This window comes from Glycine soja, chromosome 5 (genome assembly GCF_004193775.1).
Source record: "Glycine soja cultivar W05 chromosome 5, ASM419377v2, whole genome shotgun sequence".
In the NCBI taxonomy this organism is placed as follows: Eukaryota; Viridiplantae; Streptophyta; class Magnoliopsida; order Fabales; family Fabaceae; genus Glycine; species Glycine soja.
Window position 1 is genome coordinate 29,478,786 of NC_041006.1, and position 8,195 is coordinate 29,486,980.

The window sequence follows — 8,195 nt, forward strand, 5'->3', positions numbered from 1 at the left end:
TTTAATGATGTTTTAAACAAATATGATTATAGTAATTTAACAAATAATTTTGCATCCAAAAGCTTGAAAGATGAATTTTATTAACTTGAGTGTCAAAATATCTTTAAAAGTACTCCACCACCAACAGAGGAAGGACACGCACACACGAGGAGGGAAACCTATGCCAATTGCAAATACACAATATTTTTCATTATTATCATTTCCTTAAAATAAAAAATGAAATAGAAAATATAGATGTTTTTAAAAATTTTAAAAATTGAAAATAAAAATTAGTTTTAAAAAGTGAAAATAAAAAACATTTTTTAGAAGAGTCTTAAGTTTTTAGCTCGAGCAACTTATTTAGCTAAAAATACCTTAACCCCTTTTTTAAGGTCACCTTAACCCCTTTTTAGGGGTCGTCTCTATTCTCTAACGTCTTTCACTTGTTTTTTTATTATTAATTTGTGAATCTAACGTCTTTCACTTCAATCCACGTTTGATGTTTCTTAGATCCACCTTCCCTGGTAAGAAATCTCCATCTAAAATAGAGTGGAAATTGCCAAAAGGGAGGGGATGTTTAAATATGGGTTTCAATATTTTTTTTCTTAAAAATAATATTATTTAAATCAAATAAAATCATTAAAGATAATAAAGTTCTCGCTAGAAGAATTTAACTCATATATCTCATACTTAAACTTAAGACTACTGGTTAAATTAAAATAATTTTATAATAATTAATTTACATGTTAAATGTTTTTTCAATAATTTTCCAAACAAATAATTAAATCAATAAATCCACATCTAGCAAGCTGTCGCTTTGATTTAGTCTTGTTTAAACTGGATAAATTATAACATTAAGGGGGATAAAAGTTATTGCTCTCACTATTTAACACATTTTTATATCTCATACTTCAATTTAAAACTATTGATTAAATTGAAATAATTTCACAACCATTCATTCACTTATTCAGTGATATTTCAATAATTTTCCAACACATAACTAAATCAATAAATCCAAAACTAGCTAGCTGTCACTCTGATTTATTCAAGTCATGCCATCTAAGTGCAGTGCAAATAAGAGAGAGGGAGAGACATATCTAGAGAGAACTGGAAATGGATAAATTAAAAAAATAACAGGAGTATATGACAAGATCCCAGCTTCGTACCTTCCCATGTTTTCGGTATTGCAAATTGGGATTTTCTTCTTAATACTTCTATACCTAATATTGTGAATGAAATACCAATTTCACCCATGATTCATTTAGCTTAAATTTGAACAGATTGAGAATCGGTAGACTGCATCATTCACTCACACTGTTTTCATTCTCCTTTCAAATTCTCTCCTCTTTTTTCTCTTCAATCTATGATTGGTGTTCATCAGGTAGTATGTTGTTGTGAAATTCTCTCGTCTTTTTTCTCTTCAATCTATGATTGATGTTCATCAAGTAGTGTATTGTTGTGATTGGTGTCAGTTGTCATTCCAAAATTGTCACTGTTCTGCTTTCTTTGTATTTGTTTTTTTTTTTCATTGAATATACGGATTTCATGAATTGGAAATCCGTATAATCCATAGGGATCGTGAATTGGTATGAATTATACGGATTTCCAATCCATATATTTTTTAATTTTACATATTTTTTATTTAATAAAGTAATTTATTTAAAATTTAATGTTTAATTTTTTTTGTTATTTAATTATTTTTTAAATAATTGTTGTTGTTAATTTTATATAATTATTTAACTTAATAAATTATTTTTTTCTATTTTAATTTAATAAATAAATAATTTATTTAAAAAATTTGTTTATTTAAAAAATGAATGTATAAATTTTTTTGTTATATAATTATTTTATAGATATTTATTTTAATACTTTTATGTATTTAAAATAGTTAAATTTAAAAAATTGCAAAATTTTATAATGTATATATTTTAAATTTTATTTAAACAAAAATAGGTAATATTGTATAAGAAAAATGTTTTTTTTATCAATATATTTGAATAAATATTAAATATTTAATAGTATTAAATATTTGTATAAATATTGTTTTGAAGTTTAAAAAATATAAAAATTAATATCTTTGTTCATTTATTAATATTTAAAAATATTAAAATAGTTATTTATAAAATAATAAAGTTGTTATTTATTAGAAATATTAAAAAAATTACTTTGATCTTGATTATATATTTTAGTTTGTTAGAATTATTGATTTCAACTAAAAAAGTTTTAAAAATGAATTTCTACCTTGATTTATGAATATATAAAAATAATAAAATAATTATTTATAATATAATTAAAAATGAATTTTACTATTACTTGCTTTATTGTTGTACAATGGGTAACATTTTGCTCCTTCAATGCCACAATTCTTTGATTTGATTATTAACTTTATCATATCACCAATAATAATCTTCTCATTTATAGTCAGTCGATCAACATATGGATGTCTAACTAATAACTTAGCTAATGCATGATTATGACTCTCACGTATTAACTTCTTCATCCATCCTTCACCTCCCAACACGGGTTTCACTTGCAGCTTAAAGAGACACCCACATTTTCTATTTTCAGCAAAGTACTAAATCTTTCTTGTATGTCGTATATTTTCTACTACTCTCACAACCAATTAAAACATATGAGATCCTTCCTCTATTTTCAGTATGTGTCTGACCTCATTATCACCACCACAAAATCAGTATCATACACAACAGAGCGAGCCCGATGCAAAACGTCATCAAGGTAGCAAACACCTACAAAAGGGATAATACATGTTTAGTCTTCAAGAGACATTCATTTTCTTACTTTAACAAAATACAAAATCATGTCAATGCATGAGAAGTATTGAAGACATCAGAACAATCAATATTTTCAAGCATACTAGGTTCCTTTTCATTGTCTCCATTCATATTAATTTCTTCAAACATTATTCTATTATATATCTAGTGATCTTCGTTCATCTTAACAAAATATTAAAAAAAAAAAATCAATGACAAACATATGATCCTTAATGACACCATACATAATTCTAATTATTTATAAATAAATCTATTTATTTTAAAAAACTTCCATGTTAAATTTTTTTAATACCTTCTACACTACATAAGTATGTCAATATATCAATAAATATGTTTTTTAACATATAGTATCACACAATTTTATTATTTTTTACTGCATATACTAATATATTATATTGAAATTGATAATCACATATATGAAAATTTATACTTGCATAAACTAATATATATTACACAATTTTATTATTATTTTTACTTGCATAAACTAGTTAATATAATAATATTTACACAAATATTATAAAAATATAACTAAATTTATAAAAAAATATTAAAAATATATTTTTTTTAATTTTTTATATATTTTATATTATTCATTGACAATCCATATAAGTTATATAGATTGCTAATTCATAAGTTTTATACAAATTATCAATCTGTATGTTTATTACAAAATAAATCAAATTCGCAGAGATGAAAAAAACTTACCTCCACCACTATTGCACCATAACACCCATCATGACAATAGTCATGTACTGCGAACAACCACCATGACCTCGACCAAACCAGCCACAAGAAGAAGGAGGAGCTCAACCGAAAAGAAAAGAGAATGATGTATGAAGAAAAATAGAACCAACAAACATAGAAGAAGTTAACAGGGGTAATGTTGGAATTTTTAAAAAAATGTTGGGGGTAGAAGAAATATTAACTATGCAGGAAAAAAATCCCATGCAAATTTGCAATCAATTGGTCCATTTGCTTTTTTGATTCCTGTTTTAAACCCAAGACCTTGGGTGTTACTTTGGGCACCCAACACCCCAGGTGAAAAGGCTAAAATGTCCTTCACCCATTTAATATATGAATGAACAGTGACTTGTCCGTACGAGTCACTTGTTCACTCCTCTCGCGCCGCTACTTCGTCTTCTCCTTTGTTCTCTCCTTCGCACTTCATCTTCTCCTTTTCCATTCTCTGTTCCGCGTAGGTGGGTCTTCTCTCCTCTGTTCTGTCCTCCGGCTTCTGCTTCGTGTTGGTGGCTGCTTCCTTTCCCGTTGCAACTTCTTCTTGTTGGGTTGATCTTCTTCCAGGTAAGTTCTCTTGTCTCCCTCTCGCGTCGCTTCTCCCTCTCAATATTGTTTGTATTTGGTTTGTTGTTGCTGGTTGGTGTTATTTTGTTGAATATTGTTAATGTTTTGAATGATTTTTGTGGTTTGCTTTTGTTGGTCACCAGAAAAAATGACATTTTTGGAGGAAAATAACCTGTACGGATCAACAATCCGTATGACCCATACAAATTGCGGATCCGTATGGTTCATACGGATTGTTCATCCATATGAATCATACAAATCAGCAATCTGTATGGTCATACGGATTGTTGATCCGTACAGGTTATTTTTTTTTTTATTTTTTTCAATTTTTTTGTTTCTATTTATAAAATATCATTTTGAAATTTTTGTGTAGATTTTTTTGTAATTTGAAAAATTTATTTGTCAATTATTTTTAAATTTTTTTTAGTGAAATTTTATTTTATAATAATAAGTGTAATTTTTATAATTTTTTCTGATTTACTTGTTAAGTATTGAATTTAGATTATTAAGATGAGATTAGATTTTAGATTAGTAACATTAGATTAGATTTTAGAGTAGATTAGATTGATAAAGCAAAGATTAAATTATCTGGCCAAAAAATGTGTTACATAATTTGTTGAAACAAAAAATTTAAATAATTTTCACTTGTTAAATAAAAAACGGAAAAAAAATATTTTAGTTATTACTAAGATTAGATTAGATTATATTAATTATTAGTAAGATTGGATTACATTTTAGTTTAGATTAGATTGGCAAAAAAAAATATTAAATATTGTAATATTATTTATGTCTAAACATTTGACAATGTGCGCCCTTGATTAGATTAGATTAGTAATATTGTAAATCCAATTTTGGTATAGGATTGTATTACAATGTGCTTAAATGGTTATTTATGTATGAACAGTTAACAATGTGCACCCTTTAATTGTATGTGGAATTCAAAATTGATGAGTCAAGATGCAAAATATTCTGTAAGTTAGGCTCTGCTTCACCACCATCACGATTAAGCACCTCAACAAGGAATTGGAAATGGTTCTTGTGACTATGCCTAGTAAGAATGTTTACCTTTCATATTGTTGTCTCTATGTTTACATCAAAGACGGAAATTTGTGTCAAAATATTTGTATCATTCACTTACCAATGCATCTAGTGCACTTAACAGTTTTAACATCACCAACTGAATTCTATGACTTAGTTAGTTAGCACCCATCTTAGTTTCATTCGCCTAGCTCCATGACTAATGCCTTTGTTTGTTATAGCTTAGAGCCAAATCAGCATGCAGCTTTTATAATATATGCTTTTGTTCTTGGCCTATATAGTACTTATTCCTAGTTATATTAGATTGATATTTGAATAGTGCTAGTTTTTGGACTATTATGCCATGGTTCCACACTTTGTGCTGTATACATGAAAATGAACTTATGGAACAAACTAGTGATGACAAAGAGATTAGACAGTAATTTGCTACTGTACACTGGACTTATTGTGTGTGTAATTCTGAATGACTAATTTTTGTCATGTTCTCCCACTGGACTTATTTGAAATCATTTTTCTTTTGAATATATGTCTGGTTAATAGATTAATAATTCTGCCAATCGCTAAAAATGAACTAGCGTTCATCATGACTGCTAATTCAATGTCAATTTTGTTATATCATTGTATAATAATCTACTTAAATATCATGCTTGAATGTGAATTATGTCAGAATTAACAAATGAAGAACACGAACAGTGCTATGAAATGGCCAAGATCATGCTGAAGGTCGCGATTGCACCAAAGGCTATTTTAAACACCGTTAACGCCACGGATGGGTCATCTTCATTTTGATTTAATTAACATATCATTATTCTGTTATTTTGTGCAACTAACCAACCTATTTGTCTCATTCTAATGGTTTATTTATTTCAAATGTAGATTTACGGTGAAGTTAGTAGGTCATTTGTTGTGAGGTGGAAAGACATATTTGACCGTTTATGGCATTTCGTTGACAAGGATGGAAATTTCCATATCGTTGTCTACAACCAAGATTTGGACAAACCAGCCATTATATTAGGGTGAACAAGACTAAGAGATTTCTATCACCTGATCGGAGATCATCAAGTGTTGTTAACTCATTATTCAAGAGCAATAGCCATCCAAAATCATTCCCAAGATGACACTCATTATACAATCAAGTGCCAAATTCTGTCACTTTCAAGGTGTATCTCACTCTGCACAAAATTACTTGCAGCAACCTGGTAAGCAACTTTCTAATTTAGTTGTCAGCAATTCTTTATCTTTCAAGTTTTAAATTTCATAAATTGTTGACATAACATTATTCTTAATATCAGGACATTTTAAGCACGATGTATTATTTTCTTAAAGACAAAGACTGGTCTCATTTGAATTTAGAGGACATTGCAGAATGTCGGATTATGTCGATCACTAGAGAAAGACAACTAAAATTGGAGCTGAATGGAAATATTTTTGTGAAACTCAATCCTTCAAAGCTGGCACGGAAATTGTCTTCGAATTCCCTGATCCAACAGTTAACCATGTTTTATTTTGCCCATGTTTATGAATTAAATTTAACATTATTAGGACTTGGAACATTATTCCTTTTAATTATTAGGAATTCTTTAACTATGCTTTTGCTACAAACAATTTGTCTAATATTATCCCTTTGTTAGTTATCAGTTTCTTATATAATAGTTGTTTTACTATGTGTTGATCATAAATTTTTTGCAATATTGAAGTAACATTTTGCAACAAACAAAATCTTTTAGTAATTAATTTGACCATGTTCATGAATTAAATTATTTTCAATTAATCACTAAATTAATTTTTAAGCAATCTAATGTTAGTTTTAGTAATTTTTAAAAAGTTTATATATATTATAATTTTTTTAACAATCTAATTACTTAATACATTTTTTATACCACTATAAAATAATATCACAAAATCAATATTTTTAAAATTTCTAAAATTATTAAAAAAAATCCACACAATTGCTAAAACTATTACAAAATAATTATTTTTAAAATTGCTAATATTATAATTCATATAATTTTATTCACAATTAAAAAAATTAGAAATCTACAGATTGTCAATTCGTATGGTTTATACGGATTGCTGATCCGTATAAACCATATGGATTGACAATCCTTATGTTCATACGGATCAACAATCCATATGAACCATATGGATTGCCAATCCGTAGGTTCTTAAATTATTTTTGCGTACCTCTTCTTTTTTCGACGACGAAAACTGACCAAACTTGATCGTATACTCCTGAACAACGCTCGTACACCACTGGAGACCAAATACGCTTCAAAAATGACCTTAACGGAAACAACTTACACCAAGTGACCGAGATTTCACGGAAAAAATGACGCTACAAAATAAAAAACTACTCTTGCTATTTATAACAAAAATTATCCATAACTTCTGGGTGCTCCAGCAAAAATGCTGGGTGTCCCAAGCAGTTTCCCTAGACCTTTTGTGGTCACGTGGGATTTTCGCGAACTCATTAATGGGCTTCTCCTGATTTGCATTAACAATATGTTGTTGCTTTCTACACCCTTTTTTGACTTTTGAATTGGTTGAAAATTACATTTCAAATTGATTATAGCTTTTATATTACGGATCAATCTGAAAGATAAAAGAAAAACGTTCCTTTCAAGTAACAGCCTAATAATTTTTAGATGAAAATGACATTTGGAATATCACCTCTTTTTATTTTCCTTTGAGAGCTACACATGGATGTTGTATGGGAGTGGACCATGGAATTTGTGTCCCTCATTTGATGTTTTCTGTAGCAAATATCTTATGAAAAATGCTGGTCCTATTCACGTAGAACACCGCAATATTTTTTTTTGGTTTTTAAGATAATAAGATTTGTTTAGATAAAATTAATAAATATTTATAGAAAAAAATAAGAAGATAAAATTAATTAATTTTTTAAGCTAAAATTAATTTATACACCTCAACTTTTAAAGAAAATCACTTATTTAACTTCTCCGAAAAGTTGTTTAGAGAAAATCATGTAAAGTCTTTTTTTTTTACTTTTTTTAATTTTCACATTTTTTTAAAATTTAAAGTATTACTTCATTTAATTTTTTTACTGAAATTTATTTAATTTTA

The 8,195-nt window shown here is 27.6% G+C and overlaps 1 long non-coding RNA gene across 1 annotated transcript; it reads left to right on the top strand.

The window, feature by feature from the left end:
* Nucleotides 1-4,870: 4,870 nt before the first annotated feature.
* LOC114411499 lies at nucleotides 4,871-6,713 on the top strand. The gene is made up of 2 exons (XR_003666470.1): nucleotides 4,871-6,310; nucleotides 6,404-6,713. It is a non-coding gene; the product is annotated as an uncharacterized LOC114411499 (long non-coding RNA).
* Nucleotides 6,714-8,195: the final 1,482 nt, after the last annotated feature.